Source organism: Giraffa tippelskirchi, chromosome 1 (genome assembly GCF_054371585.1).
Source record: "Giraffa tippelskirchi isolate mGirTip1 chromosome 1, T2T-mGirTip1v1.2.pri, whole genome shotgun sequence".
Taxonomy (NCBI): Eukaryota; Metazoa; Chordata; class Mammalia; order Artiodactyla; family Giraffidae; genus Giraffa; species Giraffa tippelskirchi.
The window spans coordinates 197,769,968-197,791,145 of record NC_137275.1 but is presented as its reverse complement, the minus strand read 5'-3'; the positions used below and the strand labels follow the sequence as shown (position 1 = coordinate 197,791,145).

General features: G+C 41.7%; 1 protein-coding gene across 14 annotated transcripts in view; it reads right to left on the bottom strand.

The window, feature by feature from the left end:
- Positions 1-21,178, bottom strand: part of AOPEP (aminopeptidase O (putative)) — a 406,505-nt gene that overhangs the window by 46,765 nt on the left and 338,562 nt on the right. Inside the window, exon 14 of one of the 14 annotated variants that reach the window (XR_014062842.1) lies at positions 8,069-8,193. The exons of the other annotated variants lie outside the window; for them this stretch is intronic. The gene's annotated coding sequence lies outside the window, so the exon portion shown is untranslated. The remainder of the gene's footprint in view (positions 1-8,068; positions 8,194-21,178) is intronic. 14 annotated transcript variants of the gene reach the window in all.

The following is a 21,178-nucleotide window of genomic DNA, read 5'->3' as shown; positions in this document are numbered from 1 at the left end:
ACGGATAAGTTGTTTGTTTGTACAGCTTGCCCTAAAGCTTTTGAGAGAAGTATTTCTTAAGTAAAATGCTGTGTTTCGCTGGTAAGAGAGGACTTCCTTAAAACTGTGGTCTCGTTTTGGTGAAGCCATGAAAAATTAGCATTGAAGATAACCATGTAAAAATACATGGACTTGTTTCTATTAGTAGCACAGTATATTATTGACTACTTATTCATAAAAATATCATTCTTAAACCTGCCAATGTAATTACAGTCACTTAATTTTTGTGCTATGAAAGTAAAGAACAACTTGTGACCACCTCCTTTGAGCACAGGAATAAACGTAAAGATGGCAGGATGTCTGGCTTCTCCATTACAGGAGAGTTTCAAGCCCAGAGGCACTGAATCACTTGTCTGCAGGTACAGAGGTTAGAACTCTGGTGCCGGCTCATCCCCAGAGCTCTGAACACTGCTATTACTAGACAGAACAAATCTAATTTTAAAAATCTTTTCTCAAAGGGCTTATTTTTTTTATCCCCACAGTATTATTTTTATTTGGACCTGTCTCAATTGATCCACAACATTCAAAATGCAGACTCCAGAAGCATATAAAGTGGCCTGCCTGATCCCCTCCTAACCCTCCCTGCCATCACACTATTAAATGTTTAAAGGCACTGAACACATACCCATAGGTGTTCCATTTGACTGACTTCTGTCCATCCAGTAGATCCACAATAACCCTTTTTTTCAGACCTAGAGCTGGTCACTTCTCCATGTGAATCTAAACAGTGCCTAATTTAACAAGATCACTTAGACTGCTAAATTTACAGGCAACCATATTAAATCCACCTCTTCTATAAGCTAACCAAGGTTATCTTCAAGGTCAAATATCCAATAGCAGTGTTAAACCACCTGGACAATGGGACTGCTCCTATCATCTCCCTTCTCGTGGCAGGCGAGGCACTGACTGAGCACCTGTCCATTCAGAACTGGATACTTAAATATTTGAGTCCAAAGAGCTTCTACAGGAAAAAATGACTGGGGGACAGCAATGAAGTCAATCTTCATCCAGTACCCCTTTAAGCACTGGGCACTCTGCTGGCTATAATAAGATCTATAACTTCTAAGAATTTTAATACAGGACTAATTAAAAAGTACAGGAAAAGAAATTCTCTTTCAGGGGACCTCAAAAGTAGAATACCCATGATTTGCTTGGACTGAAAAAAGAGCATTTCACAACAAACAAAGTTATTTACAGCTGCTTTGTCTTCATTTCCTAGGTTTAACTACCAGAATCTCTTAAATTGTCAGTTGCCTGGATTTATCTGCTGTAGTTACAGAGAGTTGTGGCCAACAGAGGTTGTATCATTAAGCTGTCTATAATTTTATTTGTTTTCTGGGGGAAAAGTATATGTGTTTTATATTCAGATTTAAAATTTGTGTAAGTTGCCTAGAAACCAAAGCACAGAAGAATTCACAGCCTGATGCACACTAAGTGAAGCTGCTGGAAACGGTACGTTTCCCCAACTGCATTCTGGGCGGGGCTCATTCCCATCTAGCCTGTCATTCAAGGTTAATGATATCGAGTTTTCCAGAGAGTTTGTTTTAGTTACACCATTGCTTCGTATAAAACTGGAGAGAAATTAGTATGGCTTTCTGTTCTGCTTGAAGGCACTTGATCTTCAAGAAAAGTGTGTCCTTCCTCCTAAACACTGTCCTCCACTATCAGGACAGTGTGTGCAGCTTCAGATTTGGGAGAATGAGGTCTAAGTGGTAAAGAACTTGCTTTGCATGGAGCATGGATGGACAAATGGATGGATAAATAGATGGAAGGTTTCTCCCTCTAGAAGCATCTCCCACATTGAGAAACTTCCATCCAAGGAGCACCATGTATTTGGTGCACGTCTGCCATGCCAACGTTCCCACTGTGTCACCACACTTCATGGTCACACTGTGTCAATGGGGGCTCAGTCAGAAAGTTGGTCAGGATCACGTTATCTGAGAGTGAACCAGACACTGACCCTTAGGAATTTCTTAGCTTGACCTGCCAGGTAAGAGGCCACACAATTTAAATAACTCACTTACAATGTTGCCATAGTTTTCAGGACTAATTGCTTCCCTTCTCCAGGAGTGTCTGAAAGCCTACAGAGAGCAGGTGAAGAGGAGTGAACAGAGCTCATGGAGTTTCCTTTTTAGTTTAGTAAATTGGACAGTTAACTACTCCTAAAACATTCTTTATTCAGTTCTCCAGCAACCTCCTAGAAGAAACTGTGCCCAGAACAAAGGTTATGCTTTACTTACTCCACAAAATTAGGGGTGGAAGAGAAATGTGGCTACCTCAAGGGGAAAATGCAAGTTAAACCCCTTGGAAAACACGTGAGTTCATCAGGTTTTGGTGCTGAGACACTATGTTTTGTTTTTTAATATCACCTCAAACAATAAAACCCTGCACACACTTTATAACCAAATGAGGCAATACTTTGACAATGACGTCAGGTGCCAAGGACAAACATATTTGCATGGTTATCTGTACAATCATTTTCTATCAGTGAACTCTAAACAGCTTTCTGGGTAAAATAACAAAGGAAGACTTCTGGTTAAAATAAACAATTCTTAAAACGGCTAGAGGTTGTTAAAGAAAATTTCCCTCTCTTTTAAAAGTCACAATAAAGGCTAAAAGGTGGACAAAAATTGTTATTCCTAAAACGTCATGAAAGTTACCTCTACCCAAACTAAACTGCCATCAGTGCTCTGGGGTCTTTTTAGTAAAACACTTCAAAAGCCTCTATGGGTTCCCCTACAGTTTTCATGACCACTCAAGACACCTCATACTTCTGTGACGTTCAAACTAAAAAGAAGCGTTATCTGCTGCAAATGAAACGTCTAACAGATGCTACCACTCTCTGCAAGTGGCACGTCGAGAAGGTACATCTTGCCAAATCGCAGTTAGCATCTGATCCCCTAACAGTTGACCAGGCAAGAGAAGACACTCGAGGCACTGATGCAAGGACAAGCTTGTGGTCAGGCTGGAAGAACAAGATCACAGGGCTCCCAAACCCACAGCCCCCACTCGGCTGACTGCAAGCCTGGAATCTTGAGGTCAGACGTGGGACTCGTGGCGACAGCTTTCTTCCATCTCAGTTCTATCATGCCTGGTGACACTTGGAACAGACTACAATGTTTTCCCCACACTGAAAAAAAATTCCCTACCATTCTGACATCTGCTGAAAGGAATATGCAATGCCACACTTATCTAAGAGCAAGAAAATACGTATTTTTTTTATGGCCAATATTTAAGATAATTAAGGAGTAAGGAAAGCTTTTCAAAAAAAAGATGAAATACCTTTATAAAGGATGAAAGATCTTCCCCCACCTTCCATTATGATTCTTGTCATTTTAAGAGTGCTACTCTTAGGAATTTATTTAAAATTAAAAATTTTTTTTCCATAGGCAAAGATTAAAAGAAAGTAGGACCTACCAGATAAATTCTATTTTTATAAATTGTAACTTCAAAAATAAAAAGATTTTATTTTCATATTTTCAAATAGCTAAATTTTTTCAAAGTGTCCCTGGGTGGCTCAGGGGTAAGGAATCCACCTGCCAATGCAGGAGACTTGGGTTCGATCTCTTGAGTCAGAAAGATCCCCTGGAGAAGGAAATGGTAATCTAGTCCAGTATTCTTGCCTGGGAAACCCCATGGACAGAGTTGCCTGATGGGATCCAGTCCACTGGGTCACAAAAGAGTTGGACACAACTTAGTGACTAAACAACAAAAAGCTGAGAAATCAGTGGTAAGATCTTGAAAAAGCAAGCAAGGTCACTGGAAGATGGCAACTGGGCTCAACCTTAGGCTTAGAGAGGTGCTCACCCAGGATCATATGTGTACATCCTCATAAAGGAACTCTTAAACACAGCAGGAATTCGTAAAGACATCTCAGTCACTAGGTGGCAAAAATCTAGGGAGATTTAAAACACAAGTATTTGTAGAATCCTTTGTATTCAAGAAAACTCAGTGCGACCAGAGTTACAGGAGCTTCTCCTGGAGGTCTACAATCACGAGTCTCATGCTCATGTCCTGGGTGAAGCATATGAAAGCACAAGGAAGGAGGCACACTGACAGCACAAATTAAGAGGGGTGGGTTCCTGCTCTTATCGACAGACAAGCTATGCCATGAGCAATTTCTTTAAAAAACATTCTCTGAATCTGGTATCAAAGGAATTCGTACAGAGAAGAGCAAATCACCAATATAAAGGAGATTCCTGATATTCAAGATGTTCCGACTGTTCCTCAACTTCAGTCACACGGCTGACTCTGGGCACTGACTGCTCCTAGGGGACGCAGAACAGTAACAGACTTTTCAAATATGCCAACAGTTAATGTCCAGTTTCAGGAGAAAAGTGGTATGTGGTTATTATTAAAATTGTTTTCCTTCCAAACTATTAAATGAAATGCTATGTGTATAGGCTGTCTTTCCACTTCAATCCCAGGTTGATAACAATAAAACCAAACAGTATCACTCAATCCAACCCAGTCATGAAAGAGAATGGCAGCAAAGCCTGCCTGTCAAGCTCCTCTTTCTAGAGGTTCATATTACATCACTGAAACAGTATATCCTTTATCCCAGTGTGGTTCATGTCAAATCAAAGATGGTCAGCTGATCAGAATTGAAAGCATTATTGTTCCAACCTTTCTCCATTAAAAACACGAGGATATTTACATCTCCCAAATAAGCATCTTTAGCCTTTGGCTCATAAAAACTGATTCAGTGTGCGGCTTAAGGACAAAATTATTAATATCCACACAGGAAATCCCATGGATGGTAGGCTACAGTTCATGGGGTTACAAAAAAGTGGGACATGACTGAGCAACCAAGCAAACAACAAAAAACGAAGACTTTCAAGTGGGGTTCCCTGGTAGCTTAGCAGCAAAGAATCTGCCTGCCAAGCAAGAGACCTGGGTTTGATCCCTGGGTCAGGAAGATCCCCTGGAGAAGGAAATGGCAACCCACTCGAGTATTCCTGACTGGGAAATCCCATGGACGGAGGGTTCCTGGTGGGCTGCGGTTCATGGGGTCGCAGAGTCAGACACCAGACATGACTTAGCGACTAAACAACAGCAAGAGACTTTCAAGACTAGCTCTTTACTTTCAAAGTGTTTCAACCTCAATCCTCATGCCATGTATGCCCCATTTACAATTTCCAAGTTATAAGCAGCATGGTCTCAAATTCTCTTATGTCTGTGTCAGAGTACTTAACTTGCCTTTACCAGCTTTTTCCTTGGATATCCTGATGTTATTCAATCAAATACACCTATATAGTAAGAAAGGAGAAAATGGGGGAATAAAGTATGTTTTTAGTGGGTATCTGGACATATTTTTCTTTGTCAAAGATCCCCCTTATGAAGATACCTAAGCTTCTATTCAAAAGTACAGTTAAGAATAAAATTAAAATAATTGCTGCATACATCTTGGCTTTCAGCATGAAATAAGAATATTGATTACATTTCACATGTATCTGAAAAATATAGCTTTCAAATACGTACCCTGCAGGACTCCAAACCAAACTTCTAATAGAGGACAAAGTGGGGACATAGCCTTAACATGTCATTTAGAAAGCAATTCTCTCATTTTTGTTAGATTCACTGCACTAATACAGCTGACAGCAAAACAGGGGCAGAGAACAACATACAAAAATTTTAAGCACATAATGTAATTTGATATTATAAATTTCTATTTACAGTATACAACATTTAATTGCTCACACATGAGATTTCTGGCATTTAACTTCTGCCTAGATGACATTGTTTCTGAAATGTCACAAAATACAAACAAAAAAACAGTATTGTGATTTGCTGACTCTCACCAAAGGTTCACTGTAAAGCTCATGTTTCTAAATGTCAAAAATTCCCGATGTGGTATTTTTGGTGAAAGGCATATTAACTAGATTTAATTTATTATTAACTATATTGCCATATAATTAACCTAACATTTTATTTTCAAGAAGAGGGGCACTTTGAGTCACAGAATTGTACCTTCAGTGAATCTCATTTAACATGAAGAATCACTGACAAATGGGGAGAGGACCACACATGTAAACCCATCAATTCACGGCTCACCACAGCACCTATGGAAGAAAGACGAGCCAAACTAACAAGGTCGGAAGGAGACGAAAACTGGACAAAGAGGTTCTGAAAGAGGGAAGGAGTCACAGTGTGAGCTGTTGCAGGGACCAAAGATGAGAATGGAGACACACGCTGGGCACTTGGCACCTGAATTGACAGCTGGGAGGAGAGACTAGTACCAGAATGAAGAACAAAGGTATCAAAAGATGAGGTGAAACGAGGACACACCAAGCTGGCACCTCAACTGTGCCAACCAACCAGTGTCCACGACCCAGGCATAGAGAACTACCTCAGAGATTAACAGCACCCAGTCATGGGCTATTCTTAGCTGTCTGAGTTGGCTGAAGTCAACCAAATCAGGTGTGCCTCCAGCTGCACTGTTTCCAACCTCCTGGGAAGTTATATGGGTATCCCCCAAACAGCAAAAATAACCATTTTAAAATGAACTCTAGTGTTCGAGCAGTTGGCCCAATGTTAGAAAACCTTTCTCCCCATTACACACAGGAGCACACACATACCCTACCCAGCGGACCTCTGACCGGTCCCACTGGACATCTAAAGTGAAGGTGAACATTGCTGCCTTTCACTGCTCCCCCAAAGACAGAGAAAAACACCTCTCAATCTCACCCTGCAGCTTCTGTGTCAATGGAAGCACCTTTGAACAACAAAACTTACTTGTATCAAACAAATCTGAGAGGCACGTTTTAAAGACAGTGTCGTAAAGCCTGCCTCATCTCCCCAGAGGCAAAGTCCTCTCTGGTCCTGAAGGGACAAGGCCTCCTGATTGGCCAGGTGAGGTCAAACAGACCGCTAGGCCCAGAATGGCTCCCCTGCACCTGCACAACACCTGGCCAGCCCCAGTTCTCCAAGAGGGCCAGGAGGTGTAACTACAGCTCCAGGAGGGGTCACCGAAAAGGAGAGCACGCTACCAGCAGCTGGCCTCGGCGAGTCAGGGCCAGCAGCGTCTTCTTGGACACATGAGACAAAGCGTGCCTTCAGGCCTACCCCGAATCACACCAGAGGTTTTCCGGCCCCCTCGCATTAGTGTGAGATGCTGGAACACGTGCCCCTTTCCATGTTATGCTTAATACAGCAGGATGAGAGAAACCACAAAGTGCAACAAACTACAGGGGACTCAGCAACTTACTCATGTCCCCCTGTAAACACTGGAAGAAGGAGGTCTTTAGCAGAAACACATGTAATCAAAAGAAGGAATGGGGTCTGGAACATCAAAGCCCCTTGGCTGTGGCACACAGCTGACAAATGAGAGAACCCTCCAGATACATGGGAACACGCTGAAAGGCGGGAGCAGAGAGCGTTCACCTGCCTGAACTGACGTACATTTTGAAAAGCGAACCTAAAATGACATGATCCAGTGAAAGCTGAGGGAGTTTATGTAATAATTCTCCCACCCTCTGGAATTTGGGCTGAAAGAGGATGCAGAGTTGAGGTTCAGCAGCTCTCTGGTGCCTCATGGGAGTAAACCCCAAAGGTCCCTTTTCGTCTTCAGGAGCACAGAGTTCAGACCTCAAGCTCCGCCTGTTGGCCACCATCAGGGCACCAGCACAGGGCTGTGTTCCCGGTCTTTGATGGATGGTGAGGTGTCAATCAGGTATAAGCTTCTACAAAAAGTTGCTCTGAGGAACTTAATTCCTCCTCACGTTCAGATGGAGACCTACCTGACACCACGTTCTGGTTCTCTGGGAACACACGGAGCATGGCCAACATGTTCTGTTACTGGATGTTGTGAGGGAAACCAGCCTGTTTAAGTTTCATGACATTCTTCTTAAACTAAGACGAGCAGATGCATGAAGAACAAATACAGAGAGAAGCACTGACTCCATTTCATTCAAGTAAATACAGGTAAATGAAGAGAAATGTATTGCCAAAATAATGAACGCTCCTCACCCACACAAATGTGCATCTGACATGTGCTTGTGTGTGCTAACACTACTTCGCTTGTGTGTACCTGCACACTGCAGAGACGAACTGGGCACTGCAAACACCAGACTCTCCACCGGCCTGGAACCACACCTCACCAGGAGGGGTCTTCACTGATGTAGAGAGCAAGATGGGGCAGAAAAGCCAGCCAGGCTAGACGATAAAACAAAAATACCAAAGAAGTAGCAAAACATCAGAGTAATAACCCCTTTCAGGATTCAATTATGCTACTTTGAAGTTAAGACTATTTGCATTAAAAAAAAAAAGACTATTTGCATTTTAATAAAAGCCAGAAAGCAGGAGACCATTGTGTAACTGCATATTCCTTAGAAATAAGTCTAGAGTATCAATTTCACCATAACTCTTAAAGTAGAACAGAAATAGCCTCACACTTAATTGCTGAACAGAGAGGCTCATCTTCCATAATTTCCATATTGTGACTACAAGCTCGACACACAAGTCACGAGGCGAGCTGGCAGCATATCCTCAGATCTTGAAACAGATGTCAGTTTGATTCACACTGAGTGAAGAAGAGGAAAAACAGCACTCTGCTGCCACTTTTAACATCGACTGTCACACACAGAAAGTCAAAGGTAAAAAGTCATCCACAGGCCCTCCTCACCCAGTCCAACCATCCGTGCAGGAGATAGTGGTATTAGATTACAGTCTGCATTTACAAAAGTTTACTCCAGTACACTGGGGATTGTTTTCAAATGGATTTAGTTCAAGTATACAAGTCCTAGAGAAAGCCAGGACTATGGCTGCAGTTAAATGCTGATTCCAGTATTCATCAATCAAGCCATCTTTTATGACAAGTAAAGATCTTTCCAAAGACATTGCATTTCAAAATCACTGAATTAAAAAAAAAAAACAAACAGTAATCTAAATGAACCACCTTGGAAGTCACAAAGGAGAAGTGACAAATAAAAAACATGCTGTCATTCTTTTTCAATAATTATTTCCACCAAAAGATTTAAAGGACAAATACCAAAATATTAAGAGTAAGTAGCTCTCTGGAGAACTGGATTACCAGTAGTTTTCAATTTTCTTCTTTACACCTTCTTAGATTTCCTATATTTTCTCTAATAGAGAGTATCACTTTTATAATGAGGAAAAAAAAATGCTAGTTTCCTTGACTCATGGTTTGTTTGAAACTGGAAGGCCAGGCCTGAATACACCTAGCTGAAATAGAAAAACAGGAAAGGTGCCACACCAGAAAACAAAACTGAGTTACCCTGGGCAGAAACTGGAACATACCATGGCTGCAACAGTCAACTTGGTATTCAATCCAGATTTCCACAATCTGAGCAACATGAACTGGTGGGACATGGAGGCACCGAATCATCCCTGTTGGGCATGCTGTAGTCCAGGCCACCCTGTGGTGGTGCCCAGACTTTACCAAGGGACTCTCCGAGGCATACGCTAAGGTTTAGTGGAAACTCAGCTTTTTATGTTAACAGGGGCTTGGTTATCACAAACAAAACCAAATTAAAGTTAATGTTGTTAGCCTCCTGCCCCTGAGTAAACCTTTCTCAATAGCTCCCATGATATGGCTGAATTCACTTTTTTCCTCTTTACCATGTTTCCTGATAAGCTCCTGGAGAAGGTGTTTATAATCACTGAAACATCCAAAATATCAATAACAGATACAAGGAGGGGTAGAACATTATTAGAAAAATTTACAAGCTGATCAGTGCTAAAACAGCCAGTAAAATGCTAGGTCTCTCAAACCCTGTGGTGGTGGAGTGAACCGCATGAGACCAAGTTGCCTGGAGCAATGAACGGAGGGCGGGCAGGTGTCCACAAGCGCGGGAGGGCACTGGGAGCTCAGGAGGGAGAGACGCCGAGCGCAGGGAGAAGGGCGCTCACACCTGAGGGTGCCAACCAACTACAGTGCTGAGAAAACACAGCCTGTGGAAGCTGTGGCTCTGGGGTGGGGGGTGGCGATGGGGCTCGGCTCCTGTCAGACACACACACCTACTAAAAGGCAAAGGCCAGGAAAATTGAGACGGGTAAAACAATCTGAGGTCTGAGCCTGTGCAACACCCCTAAGGAGTTCAGTCATGTTATCATGAAGCCTGACAGCTTTATTCTTCACTCTCATCTCTGCTCTACACCTCCCAACCACATCTCTTCTCAGAAGTATGTGGTTGGCCTCTTGATATCGCTGCTTCCCCACTTAGAGGACACAGTGACAGGGATGATTCTGCATTGGGGAAGGCAGCAAGTACAGAAGGCTGCATCCTAGGGAATACCACAGGGCCCATTAGAGAATCAGTTTATAGAAATGAGCACAGACCAAAGACACGCAAGCACCTCCCCCTTCCCAGGGTGCTTTGCTCCACGTGCACTGTCTGAGAGCTGCTGCTGCCCCGTCACCTCTGCCCCTTCCCTCCACACACACACAAACATTTAATATTTTGGTAATGCGGACCAAAAGCCTATCGTAACTTGGAGCCCATGGCTCTCATGGTATCAGAAACAATGCCTCACTTTTAAAACTATCCTGAAATGAAATTCTGTGATACCGTAACTCACATAACACATACGGGGAGACCTTAACAGAATGCCTCATCTCTGACACAAAGAAGAATTAAAAGGAAAGTTTGTCAGAATGCATTAATTCAGATTTCAGTATTTCCAAGCCTCAGTACCCTATTAGACATAGTGAAGCAATGAGAGGCCTGAGGAACCCCCATACACACAACGCTATTAACACAAACTAAGCAGGTGTGTGGTGTCGTTACTCAGATACAAAAGCATTCCCACTGATACAAGATTTTTTGAAATGGCGAAAAACTCTTGGGAAAATTCAACAAAATACAATCTTCCCAGATTTACCTGGCACTTACATTCCTAGATAATTCAGTAAATATTAAAGCTGTGCATATAGAAGAGCTTAAAGCTTAAATATCAGACACAGATTTTTCACCTGTGTAACTCTCCAGCAGACACCTGGAGACTGTGTGGGAGGCAGCATAACTCCTTGCCATGCTGGAAACTGTTGTGCATTGTACACACAACGCTCCTGGACTGAACCCACTGAAGGCCAGAAGTACCCCCAACCCTTGTAACCCTGACATCACCCCCATGGGGGTGATTCTGCCCTGTGAGAACCACCCCCTTTCACCAAACTGCCCCCACAATGGTAAAGCACCTGTGGCAGCCAGACTAATTCATGCAAACTGTATTCAGTTGAGGTTGTCTCTTCAGCTCCCAGATCATAAGAAAAGCATCTCCGCCACTCTCTCCCTCCCACAGACGTCTGTCACTTGGTGCCTCTCGTCTTTTCCTCTTGTGAGGTAAGGTGCCTGCCCTCCCTGAAGAGTATTACCTTTAACCTGGTCGTTGATAAAACCCATTTTCTATCATCACAAATTCAAAGGACAGACGGGCCTGTAACAAGCGTTCTGAGACTCCTGCTTCTGCTCACACCGCAACAGTGGTCATGAACCTTACTCATGATGCAAGGGCCGTTTTACCAGAATGCTCAGTCATGACTGATTATATGACTTATTTAGAAAAATAAGTTTATTTGATAAGCTCACTGCCAGAATAAAACACACCTGCAAAACCTAGGATAAACAAAATCATGAGCAACTTTCAACACTTGGTCTTAAAAGTGTCCAGTAATCCCTGCTATGTCAAGTGATATGACAGATTCTTCCTGATAACTTTTGTGAGGTCTCTGGAAATAGCCCAGATTTATACAAACATCCTTTAGTTGCATTTTTAATAAAGAAACCTTAAAAGCTACCTAATTCTGTAAGCTAGAAACTTTACCATTTAATTATTTAAAGCACCATAAAACATGATTCTATATATACATGTGTCTACTCTATATTAAAATAATGTATATAATCAGAAATATAAACTTACAACCTTTGGTTGGAATAAAAGAAACTAAAAATAGAAAAGTACAAATATGAAATCCCTTCTAAAAGTAAACTAATCTAATTTTATATCAAGTTTATAAGAAAAAAAAACCAAAATGGAAAGTTGTCAAACTATTACAACCAAGCCTGATGGTAGAATCTAGACATTAGAGAGAATCGAGTACCAAGGACTGTAATTTTAGTTAACATGTATTAAAGATGTTTGAAAAATTGCAAAAACCTGAAAATTGTTCCTAGCTTTCTTCTATGCAGAAGAATATTTAAAAAAATAGTCAAAGATTAAGGTTATTCCTTAAATATGGTCTGTGATTAAGGATGTGGAAAAAGCAGAAGCCTCATACATCACTGGTAGGAATGTAATAGGGTGTAACCATTTTGGAAAACAATCTGGCAGGTTCGTAAAAAGTTAAACGTAAATTTACTGTATGAGTTCTAGGTAACTACCCAAGAGGACTAAAAGCATATAGCCACCAAAAAAATAAACCACCCAAAACATAATAAAAAAACTCCACACATATCCACACAAAAACTTATGTGAGTCTTTAAGTTGAAACTTTGAAAGTTTGTTGCACAGTTGTGTCTGACTCTTTGCGATCCCATGGACTGTAGTGTACCAGGCTCCTCTGTCCATGGAATTCTCCAGGCAAGAGTACTGGAGTGGGTTACCATTTCCTTCTCCAGGGTATCTTCCCGACCTGGGGATCAAACCCAGGTCTCCTATATTGCAGGGCAGATTCTTTTACCAACTGAGCAACTAGCGACAAAGATAGTTGCAAACCAGAAACAACTCCAATGCCCATCACCTGTGAATAGACATACAAAAATGTGGTACATCCACATAACAGACTATTACTTAGGAATAAAAAGGGACAAACTACTGACACATGCTACAATGCAGATGCACCTTCAAAAACAGTAAGTGAAAGGGAGCAAATACACAAAACCATATACTGTGTTATTCCACTGATATGAAATCCAGAAAAGGCAAACTTATAGTATAAAAACAGGAAGTAGATTACTGGTTGCCCGGTGCTTGGGAGACGGGGGGAAATAAGGATTGACTGCTAATTGCCACCAGGGATCTTTCTGAGATGATGGAAATTTTCTAAAACTGGCTTCTGCTGCTGACTGTACAACTTGGCGAATTTTCTAAAAACCAGTGAATTGTACACTGAATTATATGGTATGTACATTATACCTTATACAAGCAATTAACAACACATAGTCTACAGTTGAAGCCCTGGACAACTACAAAGTGTTAGATCTGTGTTTTGGTTGTCTCTCTTATTTTCTTGACTCCAGAGTGGAAAAGATGACATCAGGCTATTAACATTATGAGAATGCAGAATTTTGCTATTCAATTTCCTCTTAAAGATAATAAAGAAGCATGAGGGGAGGGAGTCATGCAAGGGGAGCAAATAAATCTGCTCTTTCCTCATTATGTAGTTCAAGCCGGGTCATGGCCCTATTAGCCAGTAACCACGAGTAGCTTACTTATTACTGGGCGCTGCCGGCGGGGGCAGTGCTGGGGCCTGGGAACAGAGTCCAGCCCCCTACGAACACAAGCAAGACCTTTGTAATGGGCAAAGCCAGGCCAGGCACTAGGCTATGCACGATAATAGACATCCAAAGCAATTAGGAAATGAGAAACTACAGAAATTCTTATGTATTAAAATCTTATGTTCATGTATTAACATCTAACACAAGCCACTTACCTCAAACTTAGGTTTTGTTAAAATCAGTATCAACTTAATAATTTTACATAATTAGAAAAACTTAATCTGGTAAATCAGGCACACTATGCACAACATCCTAAGTCAACCTATGACGCCTGCACTCCCATCTCTTAAAAGAGGCAACTTTCGCCAAGCAGCTACTAAAGAAACTCGCTAGCTCTGCTTTGCAGACTCATGACAGACCGTCTTTGCAACAGGACAAGAGACTAGATGGTATCTGGCACTGTTACTACAGAACCAGAATGGGCTCTGGGGCTAAGTCTGAGTGCCATGGGCTGACTCGGCTCACAGAGAGAAGGTTGGAAGGGTCAGAGTGACAAGCGTATGGAACAGCCCCTGCTGGAAAAAGGGTCATGGAAGAAATAAGTGTGAGGATAAGCTAATCAGAGTCTCTGGAGTTTCCTGACCACCCATAGCCAGGCCAACAAGACTGCCCCTGCCATCAACTCACAGAAGGTCCCAGCCAGCAGCTGCGGAGCATGTATCATGTCCAGAAGACATGCATTTTAGGACTATCATATACATCCCTGTATAAAAGTTTCTGAATGAGGGGAGAATACGTAAGTGGTTAAGAGGGTCAATCTGATAGAAACGGTGTGTAATTCTTTTTAGTTGAAGTGGATAGGATCTTATGAACATGAAATGTTGTGGAAAAGAGTATTCAGGCAGGAGAAGGGAAATACTATATTTGTCCCCTGCTCTCCCACCACTCTTAAGCATTTCCTCTACTCTGGGAAGAAAGCAATAAAACTGTTCTCCCTCTGCTCAGAGACACAATGACCAACAGACCTACTGGCAGATCCCATGCTTGGGCTTGGAGTAAAGAAAAACACCACCTCACACTGCTGTGGCTCTCAGCTGAGAGGTGCCCCCTTGGCCTATGAAATCGCTCCAGTGGCTCTCACTGCTCTGCCTGGGAGGAAATGGGGAGAACGTTCCAGCGGCCTCCTTAGGGGCCCACACCACCCTGACTGCTTCTGAGCCTGCAGCTGAACTGCACCCTGACTGTTCTTTGTCAACAGAGGTAAGAATATTCCAAGAATGCCAAGGACTAACAAAAATGACCAGCAGTGTTTTCTCATGACTCATTCCCCTTGTCCCATCCCACTTTCTCTCTCATTCCTTAATCTCTATTTAAAATACACTCCACAAGGGAAAAGGAGGGATTAGGTGAATAATAGTGGCAACCTTCATAATCTGATGGAGCAAGCTGGCTAGTATAACATCTGACATGAAAATTACCCTACATTAAAAAAAAGTACTTTCCTTCCCATAAAAAATTTAAGCATGCTCATAATTTAGAAGGCATGTGGAGTTTAAATCGTTAGCAATTAAAAAGCCAAAGTTAGTCCATAGAGTTTTGTCCAATGACCCTTTTAACTACTTGAAAATGAGATCTGATTATCAAGTACTGTTATGGCTTATCTATAAAGATTTCTTCCCCCAAAAAATATTGATCCTGGGTTTACATGAGCAAGGACATTCTGAGAAGCCTTTTTAAAATCAGGCACAACCCACTACTCATAGTTGAGACAAACACTGGGCCCATTTCTTCTGTGTCTGAGTGGGTTTCTATTAGTAAGTCAGTACCTGGGGAAACTTACTACTCCAAGCCAGTTCTACATAAGAATCACATTACTGCAAACTCAGACCTCTGTAGCTATAGGATATGTGTATGGGGTTATCTCAACACTTGTTTTTAAAAGCTTCTTGGAAGCTCAGGACATCAACAAGCACTGTATTTCTTGATGGCCACACTTTTTGCAAATTAAGATTACTTTAAATAAGACCTGAAGCCAAATCAATAACACAGCTCTGATGACGTCAACCAAAACTCTCTTTGGAGGATCCCAGTGGAAACTTTCAACAGAATGTGAGGCAGTGTTTCCCTGAGGCAGTGGCCCCGAACAGCAGATTCCTGTGTCAGCTTGGGAGACAGGGGCACCTCGAGGCATGGCTGGAACCTGTCAAGGCAGTGATGAGGCTGCCTCCTCGGTCTTAACTCTGGGGACACTTCAGCTGGTCCTACAGATACCAGCCTAATGTTCAAAACTCACACCCTTATGGCCATTCCTCCCATGGTTACATTCCTTGGTCTAGCTTACTGGTTCTCAGGGTTCCTTCTGTTCTCATTAATATACCACCAGTGACAAATGACTTTATGCCCTGGTAAGAAAAAGTCCTTTATGCCCTGAAAAAGCCTATCACCAATAACATTAATAACTACTGTTGGTGAGCAGTGACACAGTGCCAGCTCTTTGCTAAATGCTTTGCGGTAACTACTTTACAGATGAGGAAACTGAGGCTTACACAGGCTAGTTTATTCAAGATAAAAAAGCTAGTAAGAGGTGAATATGGGATTTCAATACCATGAAGGACTCTAGTGGGGAGGAAATGTACTTTATGATTTCAATTTACTTCTAAGAGTGCAGATGACCCACAAGGCATTAGCTGCGGCCATCTCCAAAGTTCTGTGGAGAGAGAAGTTAATGGAAACCACACATGTTCCGGGAAAAGAAGAAAAAAAGTGTCTGTTCACAACAGATTAACATTTCTCTTGCCAAGAAAACTAGAGTCGGGAAGCTGCCTGGGAAGTAAACGTTCTTGACAACTGAACTCTTCTCTACTGAGCTATTGTTAAAAATGAACTATTGTCAAAACAGTATTTTATTGTTTACTTATTTTAATTTTGAAGTATTTCTGATATTAAGATTAACTATAATGAGTTGTCTTTTTAAAAAAGGAAGTTACTTTTAAATATACTGTTAACAGTTTTTCACAGAAAAATTCCCACCACGAGTACCACAGAAATACTTCTTTCTTTTTAACCTTTATTTAAATAATGTGTCTCACCCTCCAAGATTATTGGAAGATCATTTTAAAGACAAGTAATAACAATATTGAAGGTCACATATATTTATAATACATCCCTCTCTCTTCTCTGTAACAGTGTATGATTGCAAAACAGGTCTGATACAAAAAATTAAAAACCAAGAAACTACAAATGCATGTTCACAAACTATAACAATTACTTCTGGTGTTTGACTCACTTCTCCTCCTAGGCAAGAATTTGAACACCAGAGGAAGGAGTCTCGTAGCAACAAGTCAGATTTCCTCTCTTCTTTTATCTCGAACTCCACTGGATTACAGCAGTTCCCCAAAACCCAATGTGAAGTCGAGAAAAAACTAAACAGAAAAGTATTTTTCACCTTCTGTTCTGGAGCCAGGTTTGTTCCACCTTCACTTTTTCCACTGAGCCTCTCCCTAGGATGGCTCATGATGACAATGACTCTGCATTCTGCACAGGGCAGCTGTAGGGAAGCATGAGTCAGAGTCAGACACAGACGCAAACAGCGCCAGCTCTGGAAATAGCGGCTGCAGCCTTCCTCCAAGATGGGAGATAGTGGTCACAGAGCAGGCCTCGGCCCAGATCTCCCCTGCTCAGAGGTCAAGGGCCAGCGAAATGGGCAAACTGTGTGTGTTTGCACGTGCAGGCACCCAAGCCATACACGCACAGTGGTACATCAGCGATCCTCTGTCGGAAGATAGTTAGCATCATTTAGATTTGTCTTATGATAACCCGGTGCTCTAAGATTAGGTAATGCTACTGTTAACCATGCCAGTGACTTAATGTTTAATAAAGACTCAAACTACACCTGGGTTAGCAATACAGGAGTATCAACCAGCGCATTCTCTCTAGCACCTTTCATTTTGTTGGGAAGGGCACCTTCAACATGAATGGAACAGCTCAGTACCTGCCTTTTCTGTTCACCTGTCCATCTGGGAAACTACCTGCCAGTTGTGTTGCAGAGAACACATAAGCCAGTTCCTTCCCTAAACCATAATATTCCCATTCACTTTGTCCTGCCAATAGTAGAGAGAGTTCTGGGGAGCTAAACCTTTCATAACCCAAGTTCAGCATTTATTGATACTGTTTTGGGGGTAGAGCTGGTGTCATCTGGCCCATAAGCAAATAGCCAAGTCAGAAAACTACAGAAAAACTTCACTTTAAATCTGTAAAACATCAGGGGATGAATATATTTAAACATGGAAAGTAGTCTTGCATTTAGAAAAAATTATAATGTATACATTAAAAAATATGTGCACAGGCTGAAGAAAAGGCATTTGTGAGAGTACTTTTACTGCATTCCAAAATAAAATGCCTTGTCATTGGGTCACACTGTTGTTAGATTAAAAACAGCAACAATATTTTTGATTTGTTGTTTGAATACACACAGCAAAAACTGTGATTTTCATGTCATAGTTGCTTGGTCCATGACAAATATCACAAAAACCTAAAATGATCTATACCTTGTAAAGTTTACTAACTTAATATGAAAAGCAAAATTTCACACCAACCCTTGCACACACCTAACTGTCTCACCAGAGTCTTGCCCACTCTTTGGAAGGCCTGAGCTTTCAAAATCTGACCCAGTCCACACCTAGTCAAGCCAGCACTCAAGGGTGCTCCATGCAAAGACCCCACTCTGGACGAATTTCCGAGCCAAAGGGAGTGGCCTTGGAGGGACAGCCTGAGTCTCCCATGGCGTCCTTTCCCCCTGCTCAGTGTCCCTGCTCCATGACACAAGAGACCAGAACCTCGGCCAGAACACAAAGCTGCTCCCCCTCCACAAGCCCACTTCAGGAGCTGTTCCAGCAGAAGGCTGAAAGGAGCAGAGCGGGACAGAGCTGGGGCTGGTCCCAGGTCAGTACTGCGGACCTCCAAGTTCTCACATGTAAAACAAGGGTTGGAGTTAGAGAGGCAAGAAGGCCCTCCCCCAGACTAACTACTCCAGTCCCGTACTGCATCCCACATAAGGTGCTGAAGTGAAGCGTGAGTTGTCGAGCTCTCCACCGGACGCTCTCCCAACCTCTGTGCACTCTTGGGGCCCGGCACACTCAAGTGTCAAGGACTTCAAGTAGCTTTCATAACATTATAGCCACTAGCGCACTCCTCCAGGTGCTCGATTTATAATTTTTCCAGTTATTTAAGACAGCTCCTTGTTGGTGGTGATTTTAGTTTCTGAAGTTACCTCAACTTCTTAGTTCTTCCTGATTATTCCATGCTGCTGTACTACACAGATGAGATTTCCAGTTACAAAAACAATGTTCTAAACTATGTTAGAAACTCAACATGACCAAGATCCATTTTAGAGACTATAAGCATTTCAAGTCAACCACCTGTACTAACATTCACTTTTTGTCATGAAATAAAAACACTACAACCCTGCCTACTGAAAGGTAACAACAGTTCTCTCCTTAGACCAGAAATGACTGCAAATGACAACCGAGGAGGAGGTGCGCCCAATACTAAGTGTCACTCATTAGCTGGTATTTGTATCAGCTCCACCAGCCTTCAAAGGAACTTCAAATCAAAGCAGTTTGAGGAGAAGAAACAAAAGCGATGACTTGAGCACAAAAAATGATTACAGACTCATTTAAAATGGAGCTTTGCTAGAATAGAAATCTTATCAACAGCCTGAAGAGCACTTTGAGAGCTTCCTCTTTGGAACAAGAACAATGACAATTTATTCTACTATAGTGGACAAACTGAAGAGAGATGCAAATGAAACAGGAGATGAGTGCTGAGAAACAGCACTGGTCTTCTTGAACAAAGTCAAAAGATAAAGACAAAACGTAACAGACTTGTATGCCTATTATGCCTATATTTGCTGCAAACCGAAGAATAATTACAGGAAGAAATCAAGGCTGCTTAGGGGTGTATGGCTTTTTTTTTTTTGGTCTGTAAATAAATTTAAGAATGTTTTCCTGTCTCATTGTGGAGAAGGGAAAAAACCAAATGAATGGTGTCTATCCACATACTATTAGGTAGTCAGTCTTTCACCATCTTATTTGAAGAGGCGCTCTAAAACATACTAAGTACTTAGTAAATGCCAGCTGTTTTAGATAAGACACCTCACTTAACTCCCAAAAGACTCTGGCAAGACATGTATCTCCCTTTGACAGGATGAGAGGTGGTGGTGCAGTCAAACGGGGCCACTGTGGGAGCCAGGCCCGAGCCACTCAAGGTCTGAGGCCACCCAAGGCCTGTACACTGCAGGGAGGGGAGTTACCTCTCCAAGACATCAGCACCCCTCTGCAGAAAACAACTGGATTTTATCAGTCAAAATCCCAGAGACATAAGAATGGATTATTCTACAAGAATCAAAAGAAAGCAACAGCTAACAAGGCTACGTGGACAAAGAGGACCAGAGTCACAGGGAGACCAGAGTGGGAACAAAAGTAGGTCACTACAACGGACGCATGAGGACTTCAGGCTCAGTGACTCATTTGGGGATCCTGGGTGAGACACTCAGATTTTCCACTGAATGCACTACCGCCTTCGGATCTGCAAACTGGAGGACAAAAGATTAGGATTATTTGGACACTTACAGATCCTCACAAGAAACAAAAGCCTTAAAGTATTAAAAAACATGGCTTAACACCCGTAAGAATGGCTAACATAAAAAAAATCTGATGACATCAAGTGCTGATGAGCAGGCAGAGAAACTGGCTCCTGAGGACCATCACTGGTCCTCAGTACATTATGATAAATAAAAGAAGCCAGATCCACAAGACTCAAGTGCACACGATTCCATTTATATGACATTTCTAGAAAAGGCAAAGCTATAAAGACAGAAAGCAGACTAGTAGCTGCACAGGGTTACCGACAGCGACTGACCATGAATGGACACAGGGGAACTTTTTGGTGACAGAAATCTGTTCTAAAACTTAAGGTAGTGGTGGCTGTACGATTGTATATGAGTGAGTTTCCTGGCATATAAAATATATACAACATATAATTCAATACAGTTGTTGAGAGAGAGAATAAGAATTGCTATCTTCTGTTGTCTATGAGAGCACTCAGCATCCTTTAATGTCAGGAATAAATGTAAAAGTGCATCTTTCGACACTTAAAACTAAAGCTTGTATGTGGACAGTTAAGGAGAAAACATAAGAAACCAATCCGTATATGAATATAGTCCAGCAGTATGTTCTGTTTCTCTTCTGGATTCTTTCTGTTGTTCTACTTGAATATCTCATGCTATTCATGAATATCATATATCATGAATTTTTCTTGGACACCAAACAAAAATTGCCCCAGAAAATTAACAGAATGAGAGTTACTACTTTCAGTTATATGTGAAACCACATAAAATGACTACTGTTGCCTTTTCAGTGAATATGTCAGAAAAATCAAGACCTATATTCTGAGACCATTCTCCCCATTTTACATGGTTTCATTGGCATTAATTGGAAAAAGTTTAATTGCTTTCATATACATAAAATCTGAATCTTCACAGATGTATGATTTAGATTTTAGTACTTCAAAAAACCAAAGCTTGTTTGATTTATAGAAGGATGCAGAAAACGATCAATGATTTGGATATACACTTCATGCCAGTTTTGTGGCCCACCTGACAAGTTTGTTCTCATCATCAAAAAATAAAAGGGGAAAAGTAAATAAATAAAAGGAGTATATAACTGTCTTTAGAAATACTGTAA